The sequence below is a fragment of the Mobula hypostoma genome, chromosome 7 (assembly GCF_963921235.1).
Source record: "Mobula hypostoma chromosome 7, sMobHyp1.1, whole genome shotgun sequence".
Taxonomy (NCBI): Eukaryota; Metazoa; Chordata; class Chondrichthyes; order Myliobatiformes; family Myliobatidae; genus Mobula; species Mobula hypostoma.
Window position 1 is genome coordinate 69760780 of NC_086103.1, and position 23508 is coordinate 69784287.

Here is a 23508-nt window from a genome sequence, read left to right on the forward strand (position 1 = left end):
CTCAACAGTCTATCAAACACCATCAAATAATTCACCAGATCTACACTTGCAATGCAGACATGATGTATTGGAGAGCCTTTTTCTGTGCTGTGGAGAGCTTGTTTCTGTGCTTCTCATAGTTGGATGCCATTCAGCCCTGGGCATTCATCCATCCTTTGGTACATTCAGATACAAACCAAACTAATTGAGTGGGGTTATCTTATGAAATTCACATAAAAAGTATGTATTCACAATTCCTGCCTTCCTTCTTGTACTTTTTCTATTATATCATGTTGTTGTGTGCAGTCTTCATCACTGCCAGTCTGTGGAACATGCCTGAACTTGAGTGGCCCTTAGCGATTTGAACAACAGAATCACATCCACACAATTTGATGACCCAGTCTTCAGTAAGTTCCTCACGACTCCAAATATAATGTTCAAAGTTAATTTATTATCAAAGTATTTACATGTCACCATATACTATTCTGAGATTCATTTTCTTGCAGGCATTCACAGTAGAACCAAGAAATTCAATAAAATCAATGAAAATCTATACGCAAAGATTGACAAACAACCAATATGCAAAGAAGACAAATTGTACTAATTAACCTACACAGTATGTCTTTGGACTGTGGGAGGAAACCAGAGCACCCGGAAGAAAACCCATGTGATCATATGGAGAAGGTACACATTATTTAGAGGCTACAGCAAGAACTGAACCCTGACTGATGATTACTGGTGTTATATGGCAATATACTAACCACTACATTACTGTGCCACCCCTAATTACTAGATGAATTAGTTCAGCACAATGAGCAAAAGGGCTTGTTGGAAGTGTTTATTGTTCTATGTACCCACAGTCCTCCAGCTATCTCCTCCTTTGACTATGTGTAGTTTGCTCTTTCCCAGCCACCCACCGTTCTATTAATAGCCTGCAGCCTCTGCTTATTTGTCCACTTCAGCCCCTCTCCTGTTCCTGTTTCATTCTGACTCCTGCTCAACATTCCTCCACAGAATGTTGATCATGCCTCTATGGCCCGCGCTCCTGATATCCTTCACACCTTGAGTACAGGTAAAACATCTTCTTATCCCATGACCACAATTCTCCATGTCCTTGCTCAGAATCCCTTTCTCTGAGAGTTGCAATGGGAAAGGTAGCAGAGCAGGGCCCTTTGGGTGGAAGTCCTGTCCTTCGCTCCAATGCTTGGAGGAACTGTATAAGGTAGATAAGTATTGTCTTGGGGTCTTGCATGTCACTAGTGTTGGTAATCTCCGGTCCAAACACCAGCAGCGGAATTTCCTGGTTGCCCAACATTTTAACTCCAGTTTCCCATTACCATTGTGGCATGTTGGTCCATGGCCTGCTTTATGCCAAGATGAAGCCACTTTTAGGGTTTTGGAACAACAGATTATTATCAGTCTGGATGTCCTCCAACCTGATGGCATGAATAGCGATTTCTCCTTCCCTCTTCTTCTATTCCCCACTCTGGCCTCTTACTTCTTTTCACCTGCCTGTTCCTTAACCTTGGATCCCCTCCTCCTTCCTTTTCTCCTATGGTCCACTCTCCTCTACCATCAGATTCCTTCTTATGCAGCCCTTGCTCTTTCCCGCACACCTGGCTTCTCCCATCACCTTCCAGCTGGCATCCTCCCCCTTCCCCACATCTTTTTATTCTGACACCTTCCCACTTCCTTCTCAGTTCTGAAGAAGGGCCTTGGCCTGAAACATCACCTATCTGTTTGTTTGAGTGCTAAATAGATAATTGGTATCTGTGTCCTTCTGTCACAATGAGCCAAATCCGAGAGCCTATTGTTTTAACAAAACTTGTTGGTTTAGTTAGCAAATAATCTGCAGGTACAATAGAAAAGTGTTCGTAAAGATGTTTAGCAGTAAGAGTAAGAAGGAAGACCACCCCCCTCCCCCTGTGGAAAGAGTACCGAGAACTTGGGTGGACTGATGACTCTGTGACATTTGCAAGCCTGGCCAATTTTCTGGCCAACTATGGTGCACTGGTAGATTGGACAGACAAGATGGAACCCTGAAGATTTAAGATGGGACGCTATTGCATGTCTGTACTAAAAGGGTTAGGATTCCGGAACAATAGCGGGAGCCAGAGAGGGGCTGTTTGGCTGCTTGCAGCCATTATAAAACAGAAATATGAGACAATCTCTTGAAAAGAGGAGAAAGCAGGGAATCGTAAACACAAGGTGGAGGTTTTAAATCCGCTCTGCACGACCACGGTGGAAGCTGCCCGGTAGGCGCAGACCTGGGTTGAGGGGATGGAGAACAAGAATGTTGATATCGCCTGATACCTGGCCAAAGTTCGGCAGCAGTAATTGGCACAAAGGGCTAGTTGGTAACCAGATCTTGTGAAGATCGGGGTAGTGACCCAAATAACTGGGATGGGGAGATTAACTTTGATAGTGAAGATTGTGAGGAGAGGGTGGAATGTCACCCTTCTCCATAGGGCTCCAGGCCTTGAAAGCATGACCAAAGGTCAAAGTAAATATATTATCAAAGTACCTATACGTCACCATATACAACCCAGAGATTCATTTACTTGTGGGCATACTCAATAAATCCATAATAGAATAATCACTATAATAGGATCAATGAATGACCACACCAACTTGAACATTCAACTAGTATGTAAAAGACAACAAACAGTGCAAAGACAAAAAGAAAGAAATAATAATAATAAATAAACAATAGATATTGAAAATATGAGATACAGAGTTCTAGTAAGTGAGCCCATAGATTGTGGGCACATTTCTAAGATGGAGCTAGTGAAATTGAGTGAAGTTATTCCCTTTGGTTCAAGAGCCAGATAGTTGAGGCTCTTGAACTATTCCCGAACCTGGTGGTGTGAGTCCTGAAGCTCCTCTATCTTCTTCCTGATGGCAGCAGTGAGAAGAGAGCATGATCTGGGTGGTGGGAGCCCCTGATGATGGATGCTGCTTTCCTGTGACATCAATTTGTGCAGATGTGCTCAGTGGTAGGGAGGGTTTACCAGTGATGGACGGGTCATATTCACTGCTTTTGTAGGATTTTCCAATCAATGGCTTTGGTGCTTCCATACCAGGCTCTGGTGCTGTCACTTAACATGCTCTCCACTACACACCTATAGAAGTTTGTCACAGTTTTAGATGTTATGCTGAATCTTCACAAACTTCTAAGGAAGGAGAAGTGCTGCTGTGCTTTCTTTGTAATTTCACTTACGTGCTGGGCCCTGCACAGGTCCTCCCAATTGATAACATCTAGGAATTTAAAATAGCTGACCCTCTACTTCTGATCCTCCTGTGGTTGGGGAAGACTCTGAATGATTCTGTGGGGACACACTCATCTACAGTTGCTTTAATAAAGTCCATAAAAACTATGGTGTATTCATTCAGATCCACAGATGAGTCCTTGAAAATGGCCCAGTCCACTGACTTGAAGTACAGGAGCTGCTCCTTTGCCTCCTGTGACCACTTCTTTTTTGTCCTAATGTCTGCTCTCTACCTGTATGCTGGAAGGAGAAGGACAGAAAGTGTCTGACTGACTGAAATGCAGTCTGGGCATGGTATGGTAGGCATTTTTTACCTTAGTATAACAGTGGTCTAGTATGTTGGGACCTCTGGTGCTACAGGTGAGATACTATTGGTAATTGGGAATGGTTTTCTTTAAACAACCTGACTGAAGTCCCCGACTATGATTTGAAATACGTTGGGATGGATTGTTTCTTATATTGTGATGGCATCATGCAGTATCTCAAATGTCTGATTACAGTCAGCCGATGTTGGTATGTAAACTGCAGACAGGATTATGGAGAAGAATTCCTAGGTAAGTAGAACAGACACCATTGTGTTCAAGATCATGAGACACGAGTTCGACAAAACTGTCACATCAGAGCACCACTGAGAGTTCATCAGGAAACATGCACCTCCACCTCGGGACAACGCAGCACCTCATGACAATGTGTCATCCACCTGGAGGAAGACTGGAAGTGGTGACCACCTTTTTGGTGACAAGGGACTACTCCTCCAAGGAGTTGGTGGATCTGGGAGATTAGTACAGTGAGAAATCAGAGGAACAATTAGCAGCATGGCTTTAAAGACATGGAACACAGGAGGAGCCGAAGTGATTTTATCCAATCAGGAAATGGGTGACCTTGGAGGAACACCATCAGACCATGGGGCAAATATTGCCCTACAGGGTATTGTTGGGGAGGAAGTGTCTTTGTGCGACAATATAATGTCCATGGGTAAGGTGAAGCATCCCTCTCTGTTAGACTGGGATCTTGAATAGAGTAGAACACAGCAGGGGAGGGGACTAAGGCTCTCTGTCAGAGGGCCCTGATTACTGGGATTTATGAGGGTGAGGATAACCCACCGGAGGATCAAAAGTTCATTGCAACCATGGTAGGGTACATGTTAAAAAAAGGCAGCCTCTCATCTGAAGGTAATAATAATGCCCGTTTTAGGGCTGGTGATATGGAGGATGGTAGGATTGGCCATTGGTCTCTTGGAGAGGTTAGAATATGTAGACGGAGCTTGCAGCCAGGTGAGGAAGATAAAAAGTTAGGAACAGAGTGTGATCCCTCCTGACCCGTAAGAAGATGCTTTTAGCCCTGCTCAGGGCAGGCATGCTGAAGGAATGGGTGCTACCCACTGCTGCCTTGTAAGCTTTATGGAAAGACCATCATATCAGCTACCTTGGGGGAGAAAAAAACTCTTTCTAGTAGGGTCTCGACCTACATCGGGTCCCTTTGGGATTTTGGACTATGACCCTTCCTGAGGATGCAACCAGATACAACTCTTTTGAGAGGTCGCACTTTTCCGGTTACTAGGCTCTCTTAGTTACCGAGCACCAGTGTGGCACCAAGACCGTTGGCTAGAGACCCCACCTATCTGTTATGCAATGGTAATGTGACCCACAAAGAAGGCCAAGCTCAGCGCTCTTCTGCAGTCAAATGAAAATGGTATAGAGCAAATTGAGTGGAGAAAGGCCCTGACGGGTTGAGCTGCCTCCATGAGCAGATTATGGCCCTACCTGCCAATGATCAAAGCATCTCTGATGAGGTTGCCCCCTTTGACCCTTCACCTACATGATGGAGCAAACTGTATGATGACCCAACCTTGGAGGAGAAATGGTTACACTTGAATCCGAGGGAGACCAATATCCTGGCGGGGAGATTTGCGAGGGCTACTGAGGTGACTTTAAACTAGAATGGTTGGGGAGTGGGGATCAAATTAAGGAGACTAGGAGAGAGGAAGTTAGTTCACAACAGGGGGATGGGAACAAGTGCAGAGAGACAGAGGTGTGTAAAATGAGGGTAGAAGCAAAAAGTAGTAAGGTGAAAAGTAAAAGTGGCAGGCCGGCAAATCCAGGGCAAAAATCAAAAAGGGCCACATTTCAACATAATTGTATAAGGGCTAGGAGTGTTGTAAAAGCAAGCCTGAAGGCTTTGTCTGTCAATGCAAGGAGCATTCGTAACAAGGTGGATGAATTAAAAGCGCAGATTGTTATTAATGAATATGATACAGTTGGGATCACAGAGACATGGCTCCAGGGTGATCAAGGACGGGAGCTCAACATTCAGAGATATTCAATATTCAGGAGGGATAGACATGAAAGAAAAGGAGGTGGGGTAGCATTGCTGGTTAGAGAGGAGATTAACGCAATAGAAAGGAAGGACATGAGCCGGAAGGATGTGGAATCGATATGGTAGAGCTGCATAACACTAAGGGGCAGAAAACGAGTTGTGTACAGGCCACTTAACAGTTGTAGTGAGGTTGGGGATGGCATTAAACAGGAAATTAGAAATGCGTGCAATAAAGGAACAGCAGTTATAATGGGTGACTACAATCTACATATAGATTGGGTGAACCAAATTGGTAAGGGTGCTGAGGAAGAGGATTTCTTGGAATGTATGCGGGATGGTTTTTTGAACCAACATGTCAAGGAACCAACTAGAGAGCAGGCTATTCTAGACTGGATATTGAGCAAGGAGGAAGGGTTAATTAGCAATCTTGTTGTGAGAGGCCCCTTGGGTAAGAGTGACCATAATATGGTGCAATTCTTCATTAAGATGGAGAGTGACATAGTTAATTCAGAAACAAAGGTTCTGAACTTAAAGAAGGGTAACTTTGAAGGTATGAGACGTGAATTAGCTAAGATATTTTGGCAAATGATACTTAAAGGGTTGACGGTGGATATGCAATGGCAAACATTTAAAGATCGCATGGATGAACTACAACAATTGTTCATCCCAGTTTGGCCAAAGAATAAACCAGGGAAGGTAGTGCACCCGTGGCTGACAAGGGAAATTGGGGATAGTATCAATTTCAAAGAAGAAGCATACAAATTAGCCAGAAAAAGCAGCGCACCTGAGGACTGGGAGAAATTCAGAGTCCAGCAGAGGAGGACAAAGGGCTTAATTAGGAAAGGGAAAAAAGATTATGAGAGAAAACTGGCAGGGAACATAAAAATTGACTGTAAAAGCTTTTATAGATATGTGAAAAGAAAAAGATTGGTTAAGACAAATGTAGATCCCCTACAGACAGAAACAGGTGAATTGATTATGGGGAACAAGGGCGTGGCAGACCAATTGAATAACTACTTTGGTTCTCTCTTCATTAAGGAGGACATAAATAATCTTCCGGAAATAGTAGGGGACCGAGTGTCTAGTGAGATGGAGGAACTGAGAGAAATACATGTTAGTAGGGAAGTGGTGTTAGGTAAATTGAAGGGATTAGAGGCAGATAAATCCCCAGGGTCAGATGGTCTGCATCCCAGAGTGCTTAAGGAAGTAGCCCAAGAAATAGTGGATGCAGTAGTGATAATTTTTCAAAATTCTTTAGATTCTGGACTAGTTCTTGAGGATTGGAGGGTGGCTAATGTAACCCCGCTTTTTAAAAAAGGAGGGAGAGAGAAACCGGGGAATTATAAACCGGTTAGCCTAACATCGGTGGTGGGGAAAATGCTAGAGTCAGTTATCAAAGATGTGATAACAGCACATTTGGAAAGCGGTGAAATCATTGGACAAAGTCAGCATGGATTTGTGAAAGGAAAATCATGTCTGATGAATCTCATAGAATTTTTTGAGGATGTAACTGGTGGAGTGGATAGGGGAGAACCAGTGGATGTGGTATATTTGGATTTTCAAAAGGCTTTTGACCAGGTCCCACACAGGAGATTAGCATGCAAGCTTAAAGCACACTGTATTGGGGGTAAGGTATTGATGTGGATAGAGAATTGGTTGGCAGACAGGAAGCAAAGAGTGGGAATAAACAGGACCTTTTCAGAATGGCAGGCAGTGACTAGTGGGGTACCGCAAGGCCCAGTGCTGGGACCCCAGTTGTTTACAATATATATTAATGACTTAGATGAGGGAATTAAATGCAGCATCTCCAAGTTTGTGGATGACACGAAGCTGGGTGGCAGTGTTAGCTGTGAGGAGGAAGCTAAGAGGATGCAGGGTGACTTGGATAGGTCAGGTGAGTGGGCAAATTCATGGTAGATGCAATTTAATGTGGATAAATGTGAGGTTATCCACTTTGGTGGCAAAAACAGGAAAACAGATTATTATCTGAATGGTGGCCGATTAGGAAAAGGGGAGGTGCAATGAGACCTGTGTGTCATTATACACCAGTCATTGTAAGTGGGCATGCAGGTACAGCAGGCGGTGAAAAACGTGAATGGTATGCTGGCATTCATAGCAAGAGGATTCGAGTACAGGAGCAGGGAGATACTACTGCAGTTGTACAAGGCCTTGGTGAGACCACACCTGGAGAATCGTGTGCAGTTTTGGTCCCCTAATCTGAGGAAAGACATCCTTGCCATACAGGGAGTACAAAGAAGGTTCACCAGATTGATTCCTGGGTTGGCAGGACTTTCGTATGATGAAAGACTGGATCGGCTAGGATTATACTCTCTGGAATTTGGAAGATTGAGGGGGGATCTGATTGAAAGGTATAAAATCTAAAAGGGATTGGACAGGCTAGATGCAGGAAGATTGTTCCCGATGTTGGGGAAGTCCAGAACGAGGGGTCACAGTTTGAGGATGAAGGGGAAGCCTTTTAGGACCGAGATTAGGAAAACCTTCTTCACACAGAGAGTGGTGAATCTGTGGAATTCTCTGCCACAGGAAACAGTTGATGCCAGTTCATTGGCTATATTTAAGAGGGAGTTAGATATGGCCCTTGTGGCTAAAGGGACCAGGAGGTATGGAAGGAAGGCTGGTACAGGGTTCTGAGTTGGATGATCAGCCATGATCATACTGAATGGCAGTGCAGGCTCAAAGGGCCAAATGGCCTACTCCTGCACCTATTTTCTATGTTCCTATTTTTCTAAACACCATGTGTGATTCTCTGACAGTTCCAGCTGTTGGCAGGGTGAGAAAGAGTGGTAGAAGGCCACTGATTTCCTCAGTGCAAGGGGGAAAGTGGTAACAGCTGAAGTGGAGGAAGGATCTAGTCATGGTGACTCCTTCTTGACTGTGGTGAATGGCCACATGGATGCCCCAATGGCATGGGTGAATTGGGAGAAACATGAGCTCTCCCCTTTTGGGGCGGTAGGGGTGTGCTATTGGAAAACATATATGATGGTGCCCACCAGTGGCAGAACATTGTCTCCCATATCAATGCCCACATTTCTTGGAACACAAGGTGGCACACAACGTTGACAGAGCTGCTCAGATAATGACAGCCACAGCAACCCCAGAGGAGGAAGATCGAGGTTGTTTGGCAATGTGGACACATCAGAGGAGTGGGTATCGAGGAGCAGAAGGAGCAATGAAATAGGTAGATGCCCAAGGTGTGGCATGGAATAATGAAGCTAAAACACCTGCAATGAATTGTCTGACATGCCTGCAGGTGAAGCCGGTGGGTCCCTTGGGATGAATTCGGAGAGTTATGGGGCAACAGATTTGGGCAGTGGACAACTTGAACTCTAGAACTGCAGATCAGGGTAGGTCCCTGATGTGCTGTCACTTGGCAGTGCCTGACCCTCCTAGAAGTAGAGGAGGGGGAATTAGAAGAGGGTTTGGGGAAAGTATGGATACAACAACCAAAGGGGCCGCCGGAGAGGGAGAGATTGTGGTGCAGTAGGAGCAGGAAATACACAGTGGATGTTGCTTTTTGGAGAACAGAGTATGTTGTGGCTGAACCCTCAATGATTAACTAGAAGGGAGTGAGAGTGTGCTTCCCTATATTGCAGAAATAGCCATGACATTTCTGCTGAGCCTCGCCACAACAGCGACGGCGATCTCAACTAATAGCTTTCTCAGAATGTTGTTCAAATATTCTTATTGCTTGAACATATGGGCATGGGCGTGCACCTGGATCACAGTGCACTCAGGCATGGAAACACTGCTCCCTGTCCCTCTGAATGACACCGAATACTAAAGATCAGATGAATTTGTCATGAACTTGTAGGCTAAGCTTGATAATGAGACTGTAAAATGGGGTCCGTTTAAGGGATAGTGCATACCCGCATATGATCAGAGAAAGATCAAACTACCAAAATTGAATGTAATTCCGTGATCTGGGACTAATTGCCACTGCCGTCATGGTGGGCAGGTTCCGACGGGGAATAGCTCATGTACGTCGATGCAGCTTAATTGTACAGAGCAGTGTGGCACATTTACGGTGGGAATATGCATGTATGTTCTGAGGCAGGTTTGCTTCCAACTTTGAATGGTACTTGTTGGGTGTTCAGCTCCCAGGCCTACCCTTGGCTCCCAACAGGCTGGTCTGCCTGCTGCTGCCTGGGCTATGACGATCTGGCTGAACACCTAATCCACAAGTCAAAGTATCAAAAAAGGGGTGTGACAAAAGCAGAGTAGTTCTGGATAATAGCCTTTCCCCATGTAGTATAAAGAGAGGTCATCCTGATGGCGTTAGGTAGAATAGAATGGCATTGGATTGTATCCTCGCAAAGGAATGAGGTATCCATGCCATAATGGGCCAAGAATGCTGTATGTGCATGAGTAAGAGAATATAACAGGTTTGGCTGACTATATCCTATGGTCGGTAGATTAGATACGTAAGGTGGGTAATCAGTTCCATAACCATTATACCCGAGGGGGAAGTTGTTGGCCCTTCGGAGCACTAGGAGGCCTGATGGCTGTCATAGAAGCCAGTTTGTTTTAATGCTTAGTAGTTTTGTGATTTGCTTATAATATGCTGAGAATCTGTGATGGTTATATTAAAACCTACGGGCTGGATGTAAGGGAGGTGCGACGTTCGAGGGGTGGGATGTATTGTAAAGGCTTAATCTTTGTCCTTGTTGAATATTCTAGAGAAACTTCTGAAATGCCCGCTTTGCTGCCGCTGCTACTGTGCGATCGAGAATCTCCAGAGGGGAAGGCCCCAAATCCTCGGCTTTGCCTATTGCCTGTTGCCAGGGCCGGGGTCGAAGCGCTCGGCAGAGATGGTGCTTGGCGCTCGGTGTCGGAGGGCTGGTCGGAGGCTCGAAGTTTTCTGACAGACTCTGAGTTTGCTGTGGTTGGGCGCTTCCAGGGTGCTGCATCGGCAAGTTTGCGACGCTGGAAGTTCATGGCAGGTAGAGTTTTTCTCCCTTCTACCATCTGCGTGAGATGATGGGACTTTCGAGAGACTTTGAGACTTTTTTATTACCGTGCCCATGGTCTGTTCTTTATCAAATTACGGTATTGCTTTGCACTGTTGTAACTACATGTTATAATTATGTGGTTTTTGTCAGTTTTTCAGTCTTGGTCTGTCTTGTGTTTCTGTGATATCATACTGGAGGAACATTGTATCATTTCTTAATGCATGCACTACTAAATGACAATAAAAGAGGACTGCATGTCCTCATAATCTAAACTAATCTAATCTTTCACCACCTCTTGGACATAATAGAACTTCAATTACTGAATTGGGAATAACCATGGGAACATGAAAGTTAGTTGAGCATGGGGGTGGACTTGTGAATGGTGGTGAGAACTGATAATTCATCCTGATTCAGTGATTTGAGATGTTTTGGTCCACTTACTGCAGTATTTCCTATCAGTAGACAGGGTAGGAAATGGAGTGTTCAAGAGATTTTGGGATAGTTCTTCGAGGCCTTACCAACAGGCTGGTCACGAACAGCGCCACCGATCAGGTGGGAGGTGTGCTCCAGTGAGAGAGGTCCGTGCATGCTTGGACAAGTATCTTAATGTTTGCTCTGTTCTGTCCTAATAAATACTGTAGTTTTGTAGTTTTAAATAGATGATTGGTGTTTGCGCCTTTCTGAAACATCAAGTTGGATCCAAGAACCTATTGTTTAATGAAACATACCGGAGAAAGTATGGTTGCATACTTCGGTTTTGGTTGTTTTAGATGAAAAGAGCAACAAGTAATACGATGGGTTTTAAGTTAAAGCGAATAAATAAAAATGCATACAGTCTGGCACTAAAATTGCAATGCATGACTTGGTGGGCAAAGCACACTGTTCTGTTGTTTTCACTGGGTCATTACACCTACTGATGCTAAACAACTTAAGGGTGCACTAAAGTGATGAAGAGGGACATTGGTTCTACTTGTTAAGTGTACAGCATTAGGATCTATAGTGTAACTTTCGGTTTCTGCTGGATGGAAAAAGTCCGAAAGATAGTAAGTGATTTGTAGATTAAGAACAGAGAGAGAAAAAAAAATTGGAAAAGGCCAGAACTGAGTTCACAGCCTTTCATTTTTGCCTTAGTATTGATCAAAGTTCTGTGCTGGAGTGTGAAGTTTTACCCTTTCAAAATTATAGGCAGCTTCTGAAAATTATACAAAGGCATAATGCAAAAATTGATTTACTCCAACTATATTCTTTGTGATGTAATGATGACTCACTGCTTCCCACTCATTTTCTTTTGTCCCTTTCTGTAATAACAAGAGCTGAAGTGTGACTTTCTTCATTATTTATTCCATTGTGTTTCATTAGGAACTAAAGGGCAGATATTTTCATTTGCCTTGCAGATTATGAGAGGATGTCAAGATCTTAGAATCTTATTCCCCATATTTAATATCTTCTCAATATGAATATGCCATGGTTTCCTGCTGATATGAATACATGATTGCCACAAAAAATCAGAGTTCTGTTAAGTAAGACTATCATTAATGATTTGGAAGTTATTCTGTAAAACATAAATGGCTTTGTGTAGTTACCCAAGATACATTGTTTTGTTGTAAGTCTATTTTGCATAAAATAGAGGGAAGTACTTTTAGCATGAATGAGCAGCCACAGAAAGTGATTGTATATTTGGAAAGGGAGAAAGTTTTTATCTCTGTAGATAAATTTAAAACTTGCTTGATGATGTATTTTTTTCTGATTCAAAGTTCACAGTACATTTATTATCAAAGTCTGTATATGTAACACTCTGTAAAGGCTTCTCTGTAATGTTTCACTGCTCAGGCTAATGAAATGGCTTCTCTGTAATGTTCACTGCTGAAATAACGGTTTCTCTGTAGCAGCAATGTTTGGGTTATGGCTAGAGATAACAGGACTGTGGTTATGCATGTTAGCCAATCAGGATTTTGTTGCCCTGTTCTGTGAATCTGGAAGCAGTTGATTTTGCGGGCTTTTGCCAGAGAGAGAGAGAGAGAGAGAGAGAGAGAGAGAGAGAGAAAGAGAGAGAGATGAAGAGAGAAGATGTGAATGGAGAGATTTGGTAGAAAACCAGACGGGGTGGACTCGGAGCGAGGGTCCGAAGGGCAGCGACGATTGGAGGAGGTCGATGGTGAACGATCGGCCTATGAATGAGCTCCAACTTTGCGCACAGACTGTTTAATATGATTGGGCCCTTTTTTTAAATTTCGTTTTTCTACTAACCATATAGTCAAAGTAAGAGTTACAAAGCTTGATCGTTTAATCGCATATTGTGTACTGTTTGTTATTTCAGGGTACTGATTTGTAATGGGGACACATTGTGCAGCATCCACCCAAACGAGATTTCTTAAGTTTGGCTGGGCTGGGGGTTACCACCCGCTATATTAAGCTGCTAGGCAAAGTGAGAATTACATATACATTATGCAACCTTCGGATTTGTCTCCTTGCAGGCAGCCACAAAACAAGAAACCCAAAAGAAGCCATTTAAAAAAAAGACCAACTAACACCCAATGTGTAGCGGGGGGGGGGGGGAGAGAGAGAGAGAGAGAGAGAGAGAGAGAGAGAGAGAGAGAGCGAAAACAAAACACAAATTGTGCAAGCAATAAAAGCAAGCAACAGCATTCAGAATGAAAAGGAGTCCACAGACCCTTAGCCAGGAGCAGCTTGAGCAGGCTCACAGCCTTGGCTCGTCACACAGTGGAGTAAAAGGTCACAGAGCCCGCGGACAGAAAGTCTGGAGCAGACGGAAACGGACTAGGCTTCGGTGCAGCGGAGACCAGCACAAATATCACAGGGCAGTAAGCAGAATCGGCCTGAACCTTACCTCCAGTCTTGACACCCTGCCTTTTCAACCCATCTGGCCCCACGTTTAAATCGTCCATACATCGGGTCATTCTTCACTCTAAGTCCCAGGCTCCCTCACATCAATACACTTTGCACCTGGAACCCGCCGCCACATCTTGGTTCGTACTAGTAAGGCAATGATAATGGACATTATTTTATTGGCACAGGGAGCACCAAATGCATCTTAGGTAACACATGTCAGCTGTAAACTGTTCCGCCTTCTTTTCCGGAACTGCGACCTTCTGCAAAATGAGTCACTATACCTACTTCAGTTCCTACTCAGGAACTGGGAATAAGTAACTCCCAGTGAAGGATAACCATTTACCCCTTCCTGCTAATATGAAAGATCACAATCTGTGTGAATGGAATTTCAGATCATTCAAGTAATGCCCCTTCCTGATGGCTCAGATTTTCTGCATCAAGATTCTTGCTGTCGGACGATGCTGAGGATGTTCTATGAGTCTGTGGTGGCCAGTGCTATCATGTTTGCTGTTGTGTGCTGGGACAGCAGGCTGAGGGTAACAGACACCAACAGAATCAACAAACTCATTCATAAGACCAGTGATGTTGTGGAGATGGAAGTGGACTCTCTGACGGTGGTGTCTGAAAAGAGGTTGCTGTCCAAGTTGCATGCCATCTTGGTCAATGTCTCCCATCCACTACATAATGTACTGGTTGGGCACAGGAGTACATTCAGCCAGAGACTCATTCCACCGATTTATACTTTATTCTTGGTTGGTGCAACTGTAATGAAACCCAATTTCCCTTGGGCTCAATAAAGTATGACTATGACTATGACATTCCAATGGTAGTAACCTTCCAGAGAGGCAGAATAGAAACTTATGCATTTGTTTTTTTTTAATTTACTCTTTTCATTGTATCTTATACTTCTCTTTCTGTTTCTGCTGAAACTTCATTTTAACATTTCATTGGGAATTGACAAAGCATGTGATAGCCACATTTATTAACAGAACAATTTCAACATTTATCCTGTTGATATATTTGATGTGGACTTCTGTATATTCATGAAACTTCTGAGCATGCTAACAATTCAAGACCTTGAAAGGGGTCTGGAAATATAAATTATAGCAAGAATGTTAGTAACAGATGACAAAAAGCGCAGACTGGTGAATTGTGTAAACAGGCAGAGACAATTTAATGCAGAGAAGGGTTAAGTGATAGTTTTTTGTTAAGAAGCATAAGAACAAGCAATATTAGTTAATTGATACTATTTCCAAAAGACTTAAGCAGGAACAAAGACATAAATGTGTAAATGCAGACACTATTGGTTTCATAAAAGTATTTCATTTAACTGTTCAAATGAGAGTAGTCTCAATGTATCAGCCACTTGTTAATTGGAAACCTGTGTTTGATGACCTCATTGAATAAAAATGCCTTACCAGGTTCACTTAGCATAAGCATTTGATGCAATGTAACATAGCAATTTACTGTTTTAGGTCAAATTGCAAATTTTGTCAAATGCTTCTAATTCTTGACTATGCTGAACACGGTTGAGCTGGAAAGCATATTTCTCAGAAATGCAATTAAAGTATTCTGTCAGTGCATGGATTAGCACTGAAAAAGCAAAGCTACCATTTCCCAACGATGTGCAAGATGCTTTGCAATGTTCCTTAGCCTGAACAAATTAATTATTTAACTGCCTGTAAGTTCACTCAGCTACATGGGCATGGGGAGGAGAGTAAAATATAAATCTCTTCTTTGTAAGCGGGTTTATGTTTCCAGTACAGCTGGCCTACAGGGGAGGGTTTACCCCACAACTTGTTTGGAGCTGGACACGGCATATGTAACTTAACAGAGCAACAATAAACAGAAATCAGTGTAATTGTAAACATGCTACCAATTTTAATTGCCAATATTTAAAACCATCAATGATTTTGGTTTTGTTTTATAAATTGTTGGTATGTACAGAAATTTACCAGAGTAATAAAACTGCTTATTATACAACTGCATTATGTTCCATCAAATTGCTGCTATGGAAACCATCAATTTCTATAGTTACCTAATACAAATCCACATATTAATTGAATTTGCATTTATATTTCTGCAAGTATACACATAGTCTCTTATACACAGTACAAAAAAATTATACTAATAGAGGTCCCTTATTACAGGCTACTTGCTTGTTATGTTCAATTCATTGTGTCAACTATGACAATGTGAAGGAATTATAAAATCGTAATGGACCAAAATAAACTAAAAGGACATTAAGCAAATGAAAAGAAACTGAAGAAATGAAGAAACAGAAACAATGGCAGCAGCAATGTTGCAAGAGAACAGCGATGGCATTAATGGATTAACAGAAATGGGTTACTCAAAAACTAATCAGTATGCAGAAGCCAAATGGAATCTGGGAGAATGCTAGCAGCATGACACGTGTCTCAGTATTAATTTTGACTATTTAGAGTGGTTAGAATTGATAAATTAATGATATTAAATGATCTCTATCATCACGGAAAAGGCAAAAGTTGTTGTATCTATAGGGGCATATCACAATATGGGTGGAAAAGGATAGTTCGGTAGGCATCTTTAATGATTGTATAGCAAAGTGCAGGATGTTTTGACACCTGATGGAACAGGAGTTGTGCTAGTAGTAATTTAGTAACTCTTGAGGTTGGTTGAAGTCACTGGAAAAGATGAAAATGGCCTCTGTCTATCCTGTTTCCAGGCTGTTGACCACAGGGTATAGTTTGTTGAGTGCAGCCTTTAAGCCCATCACTGCTCTCGAGACAGCTGAAATGAATTCCTTTGCAGGTAATCTTAGTGACACTTCTCCATCAGGTATTCTACACTGTGTGAGCAAAAGCTCCACAGAACCTTGCATCTGAGCAGCCTGAGAAGCTGACCCCTCTTCCTTTAACTTTGCTCATGGACACTCTACAGTCCATCTATGAACTGACGCAGACAGGTGAAGCAGGGTTAAGCCTATTTCAGTGAGACATAGCACACTGTCTAAGGTTACAACACTATAGAGAGGGCGGAAAAAGGGGAGGAGTGGTAGTATTACTGGTCAGGGATACTATTACAGCTACAGAAAGGGTGGGTAATGCAGCAGGATCCTCTTTTGAGTCAATATGGGTGGAAGTCAGGAACAGGAAGGGAGCAGTTACTCCATTGGGGGAATTCTATAGGCCCCCTGGTAGCAGCAGAGATACAGAGGAGCAGATTGGGAGGCAGATTTTGGAAAGGTGCAAAAATAACAGGGTTGTTATCATGGGTGACTTTAACTTCCCTAATATTGATTGGCACCTGATTAGTTCCAAGGGTTTAGATGGTGCAGAGTTTGTTAAGTGTGTCCAAGACGAATTCCTGTCACAGTATGTTGTCAGGCCGACCAGGGGGAATGCCATACTAGATCTAGTACTAGGTAATGAATCGGGTCAGGTCACAGATCTCTCAGTGGGTGAGCATCTGGGGGACAGTGACCACCGCTCCCTGGCCTTTATAATTATCATGGAAAAGGATAGAATCAAAGAGGACAGGAAAATTTTTAATTGGGGAAGGGTAAATTATGAGGCTATAAGGCTAGAACTTGCGGGTGTGAATTGGGATGATGTTTTTACAGGGAAATGTACTATGGACATGTGGTCGATGTTTAGAGATCTCTTGCGGGATGTAAGAGATAAATTTGAAACAGTGTGGAAGATAAAGAATGGTAGGGTGAAGGAACTATGGGTGACAAGTGAGGTGGAAAATCTAGTCAGGAGGAAGAAGGCAGCATACATGAGGTTTAGGAAGCAAGGGTCAGATGGGTCTATTGAGGAATATAGGGAAGCAAGAAAGGAGCTTAAGAAGGGGCTGAGAAGAGCAAGAAGGGGGCATGAGAAGGCCTTGGCGAGTAGGGTAAATAAAAACCCCAAGGCATTCTTCAATTATGTGAAGAAAAAAAGGATGACAGGAGTGAAGGGAGGACCGATTAGAGATAAAGGTAGGAAGATGTGCCTGGAGGCTGTGGAAGTGAGCGAGGTCCTCAATGAATACTTCTCTTCGGTATTCACCAATGAGAGGGAACTTGATGATGGTGAGGACATTATGAGTGAGGTTGATGTTCTGGAGCATGTTGATATTAAGGGGGAGGAGGTGTTGGAGTTGTTAAAATACATTAGGACAGATAAGTCCCCGGGGCCTGACGGAATATTCCCCAGGCTGCTCCACGAGGCGAGAGAAGAGATTGCTGAGCCTCTGGCTAGGATCTTTATGTCCTCGTTGTCCACGGGAATGGTACCGGAGGACTGGAGGGAGGCGAATATTGTTCCCTTGTTCAAAAAAGGTAGTAGGGATAGGCCAGGTAATTATAGACCACTGAGCCTTACGTCTGTGGTGGGAAAGCTGTTGGAAAAGATTCTTAGAGATAGGATCTATAGGCATTTAGAGAATCATGGTCTGATCAGGGAGTCAGCATGGCTTTGTGAAGGGCAGATCGTGTCTAACAAGCCTGATAGGGTTCTTTGAGGAGGTGACCAGGCATATAGATGAGGGTAGTGCAGTGGATGTGATCTATATGGATTTTAGTAAGGCATTTGACAAGGTTCCACACGGTAGGCTTATTCAGAAAGTTAGACGGCATGGGATCCAGGGAAGTTTGGCCAGGTGGATTCAGAATTGGCTTGCCTGCAGAAGGCAGAGGGTGGTGGTGGAGGGAGTACATTCAGATTGGAGGATTGTGACTAGTGGTGTCCCACAAGGATCTGTTCTGGGACCTCTACTTTTCGTGATTTTTATTAACGACCTGGATGTGGGGGTAGAAGGGTGGGTTGGCAAGTTTGCAGACGGAGAAAGGTTGGTGGTGTTGTAGCTAGTGTAGAGGATTGTCAAAGATTGCAGAGAGACATCGATAGGATGCAGAAGTGGGCTGAGAAGTGGCAGATGGAGTTCAACCTGGAGAAGTGTGAGGTGGTACACTTTGGAAGGACAAACTCCAAGGCACAGTACAAAGTAAATGGCAGGATACTTGGTAGTGTGGAGGAGCAGAGGGATCTTGGGGTACATGTCCACAGATCCCTGAAAGTTGCCTCACAGGTGGATAGGGTAGTTAAGAAAGCTTATGGGGTGTTAGCTTTCATAAGTTGAGGGATAGAGTTTAAGAGTCGCGATGTAATGATGCAGCTCTATAAAACTCTGGTTAGGCCACACTTGGAGTACTGTGTCCCGTTCTGGTCACCTCACTATAAGAAGGATGTGGAAGCATTGGAAAGGGTACAGAGGAGATTTACCAAGATGCTGCCTGGTTTAGAAAGTATGCATTATGATCAGAGATTAAGGGAGCTAGGGCTTTACTCTTTGGAGAGAAGGAGGATGAGAGAAGACATGATAGAGGTGAACAAGATAATAAGAGGGATAGATAGAGTGGATAGCCAGCGCCTCTTCCCCAGGGCACCACTGCTCAATACAAGGACATGGCTTTAAGGTAAGGGGTCGGAAGTTCAAGGGGGATATTAGAGGAAGGTTTTTTACTCAGAGAGTGGTTGGTGCGTGGAATGCACTACCTGAGTCAGTGGTGGAGGCAGATACACTAGTGAAATTTAAGAGACTACTAGACAGGTATATGGAGGACTCTAAGGTGGGGACTTATATGGGAGGCAGGGTTTGAGGGTCGGCACAACATTGTGGGCCGAAGGGCCTGTACTGTGCTGTACTATTTCTATGTTCTATATAGAAAAACTGGGAAAGTGGGGAAGGTAATAACAGATGAAATTTTATCTTAGATATTACGTACCCCGTAACTGGGTTTCCAAACCAGCAGAAATGGAACGCTCGTTGGAGTCTGGATTACTAGGACCTAATAAAGTTTTATTAAAGAAAATAAGTAATACAGTACACTAATCGCAAGGATATAAATGTAACAGGTTAGCAATGATAATACATAGATATACACAGAACTAGGGTAATAGGAATCAACCAAGCTCTATCGCAGTCTAGGGGTAAAATGATCAGTCTTAAGTAAAGCAGAGTTCAGTTCAGTTTAGTGCAGTTCGCAGTAATCGCTGTTGTCATACTGTTGGAGAGAGAGAGAGATGGAATTTGGTTCAATCTCTCTCATTAGCATCATCTGTCCAGTAACTCTGCGTGGCATCACACATGACACAGACTATTGCAAAGTGACGCCTTTTAGTGAGCTTAACCAGCATATACGCAGTGAAAATCAGGGCTCTGGGAGTGGTAGATATTATCCAGAAAGACCTTAGGATATAAGTGCGTCATTCCATTTAAAGTGATGATACAGAGAGCCAAGGTGGTTTCCATTGAGTATAAAAGTTGGGAAATCATGTTACAGTTGTACGGGTCAGTGGTTTGGCTGCACTTGGAGTATTGCCTACAGCTCTGATCACAGCAGCAATGGAAAAAGGTGATTAAGCTAGAGATACTGCAAGAACGATTCACAAGAAAGTTGACTGAATTGGAAGGCTTAAGATATAGAGAGAAATTAGAGACGATGGGTCTGTTTTCCCTGAAGCAAAGTAGGCTGAAAGGTGGCATGCTAAAAGTATATAAAACTATGAGAGGCATCGACTGAGTAGATAGCTTGAGTGTGTTTCCAAAGGTATGAGTGTCTAAAAGTAGAGGACATGGGTTTAAGGTGAAAGAGAGGTGGTTCAAGGAAGAGGTGATGAACTTTTATAGTTTGCTCGTAAATTGGAACCTATAACCAGATTTCAGAAAAGATGTGAAGCCTTGGAAGGGGTTCGGAAGAGATTTATTAGAATAAGTTTGGGGATCTGGGGTTTCTGTCATGTGGATACACAGGAGATGCTAGGATGCTTCTTGGACCAGAGGAGGGATATGTTTAATCATGAAGGCTCCAGACGGAATGCTTGAAGAAAAAAAAAACATTCTCATTGATCATAAGTCAAGAACTAGTACACATTGCATAATGGTAATTGGAAAAAGAAACAAAAGAGATACAGAGTCATTGAATTACAAAGCACAGAAACAGGCCCTTCCACCCGTCTGGTCTACGATGACCAAAATGTCCTCTTTAAGGCATATAAGGAAAATGCATGAGGCATTTTTGCATGAGAAAATATCTTTTTTTTATACAGCAGATGATAAGGGTCTGGAATTGTATTGTAAGGAGTGAAAGCCCATTCAATCATGTTAATCAGAGGAAAATTGAATAAATATGCAGCAGGAATGAATCTGAGTGACTTTGGGAATGGGCAGTCAAATAAGAGCAGATGGATTTATTTGGCATAGAACTAGCATGGACTTGATTTGTTCTTGCTGTAGCCTTTCTGTGCTAATATACCCGTCTTGTCAGCTGCTGGATTAGATAGAAAAATGTCAGTTGCTGTTCATTGTTCTGATTTTAGGCTCCAGGTTCAAATCACTCTCCAGAGATCATAGTGCAGAATTTATGCTGAAATTGACAGACTGTTGTACTGTCAAAAGTGCTGTTATTCAGAGGGGTAGTTAAACAAATATTTCATCCATTCTCCTAGGTGAATGAACATTTTTCCATGAACTAATTCAAGGAAGAGCAGGACATGAGGCCAAGTTAACACTCAACCAAAATTACTCAAAACACATTATCTCTTTAATATCACCTACATGTTTGTAGAATCATATAGCATGCATTTTCTACATTGCAAATGTAATGCCGCATAAAATGTGCTGTTTTGATAATGAAACACTTTGTATATCCTGTGAAAGTATTGTGTAAATATTGGAAGCGCTCAACAGAACAAGCAGCATTTGCACTGAAATAAACATTGTTAACTTTTCAGTTTAATGTCCACCCATTATTTTGTTCAGATTTCTTATATTTATGCATTTATAGGCCTTTTTTTTTCTCTGATTCCTTTCCAAAATGAACAGAGGTAAACTGATACGTCATCAGTTTATTCCAATAACACTTAGAATATGATGGCATATCCAAATTAGAAAAAAAATGTATTTTGGTTAATATCAGCTCCTAATAAAACGTCTCATATAAAAAGCGATGGTTGGGGATATCTGTGATTTTGAGAAAACTACCTTTGTGCACCTAAGTTGAGTAGTCTGGCACCGCTCTCTTTGAAGCATATGTGCAAGCTAAGCTGTATAATTACTACGTTCAACCTGGATCAGTATGAGCTTCACTGAATCCAATTAGCAATTTCAAAACCAATGCTGTTGGTCCATATTAAATGCTATTGCTGTGTGATTATATTTCGGCCTTGAAAGCACATGGCATGAATATTAGAGTGTAACCTTTCAACATTTTTGTATGAAATTCTTGCATTTTAAATGCTGATGTTAAACTATTCAAAAAGGTGACTTTAACTAGTTCAGTTATGTATGCAATTATATGTCAATACTTCACTTAATTTTATTTTTTCTCTGCCTCTTGATCTGCATGCTTCTGTTCTGTACTTAGTGATTTGTTTTTAAGAACAAGTAACAAAGAAACAAAGCTGACAAAAGGTAATATGTATGTCTAGACATTCATTCACAGTTGCTAGGGTTATGTATTTCACATGAAGGAGACTGAGGATGTGCTTAAAGCCTCTTTATATAAAAGTAACATCTCTACTGAACCTTGGAAGTCCCTGGCCTACATTGGTATCATCAGTCACCTCAATATGTATATTCAATGTTGAAGCAAAAAATTTCCCTGATCCTGGGGAGTTTCTAAGACTTTAGTGATCTGTACCCTGTCTCCATTTCATTGACTATAATTGAAATGAATATCAGCCCAACAATACATTGTATTGATACTGATATATAGAGCCACTGCTCCTCAAGATCACAGTGTGCATTTCATCTATCTAAAGGGACAGTTAACTTGACTGTTACCTGGCAAAACTCTCCAACGAAAATTCAGCGAGTAGCATTCGAGATTATATACGGCTCTTTCCCACCTTGCTGAAGCATTTTACTCCATCAATCGAGAATGATCTCCCCACAAAAACTTACCTCCATTTTAAACTAGCTTCATGACCGTTTTCCTCACCAACAGCTTAACAACACATCCCATGGGCTTTAATGTCTTTTCTTTCCTTCACAAGGTGGCTGGAGTCCTGTCAGAGACTGTGATCTACAGCTGCACTTGAACTGTGATTCTCTGTGGTGGTGGGTTCCTGCTCTTGGAGCTCACCAAATGGCCTAGTATTTTCGGCATCTCCAGGATCAGCCTGGAAGATGTGAGCCTTCGGGGCAGAGCCCTGCAGCCCTGTGGATGACCCGATTCCTTTCCGGTGTTGCTGACTGAAGCATTATGGGAGATAGTAACATCGAGACAGTGGTGTACGCTGCTGTCAAAATAAGCGACATTGCGGATTGTAACATCGAAACAGTTGCTGCTGGCCTCCCTCTCGCAGTGGCAGAAGCGATACCTCCCCCTCCCTCATTAGTGAGAGAGGGAGAGCCTGTGAGATGTCGAAGAGCTGGGATGGACAATGTTTTTTTGATGGTCTCTAGATCATGGTCTCCTTTGGGGCTTTGCTATGCCTGAATGGTGGGTGGTGGGGTAGCTGATGGTTTTGCTGAGGCAGGTGGGTGGAGGGGGAGGGTTGATGCTTGCTGCTGTTTGTACGTGGGAGGTGGTAGAGGAACTTTGGGGTTCTAATGTCTTTCTGTCACTCATTTTTGGGGGGTTTTCTTTTGTTTCACAGATGTCTCTGAAGTGTAAGAATTTCAGGTTGTATACTGTAACGTTCTCTGATAATAAATTGAGCATTGAACCATTGAATTTCTGAGAGCAACTGTACATTCTGTAGTCTAATTATTTCTACAGTATACTATTTTATTACCTGCAAAGTCCTAAAATGTTGCCAATTAAGCTTCTTTGTAACACTATTGTCCAGGTGACTTCCTGGGGAAAATACGTCACTATGAAAATAATGTAATGTGACAATTGTAGATTCAGTAATGTCAGATAAGTAGGTTTCATGTGGATATCACCCAAATAATAAACTCAGAACTAATCCTTAACATGGCGCCTGATCTAGAGTTCCACCTATAAGAACCTTCCAATCTACTGCACAATTCGTCTTGCTTCTCAAAAATAGCATTTGTTGAGCAAACATATTTCGGGAATCTTCACTAGACTTTCTGCTAGTACTTTGCACATGTCATCTTCAATTTTCAAACAATGAATGTCTGTAGTT

General features: G+C 42.6%; 1 long non-coding RNA gene across 1 annotated transcript; it reads left to right on the top strand.

The window, feature by feature from the left end:
- The first annotated feature begins 320 nt into the window (after positions 1 to 320).
- LOC134348946 (uncharacterized) lies at positions 321 to 10720 on the top strand. The gene is made up of 3 exons (XR_010018535.1): positions 321 to 386; positions 486 to 663; positions 10263 to 10720. It is a non-coding gene; the product is annotated as an uncharacterized LOC134348946 (long non-coding RNA).
- Positions 10721 to 23508: the final 12788 nt, after the last annotated feature.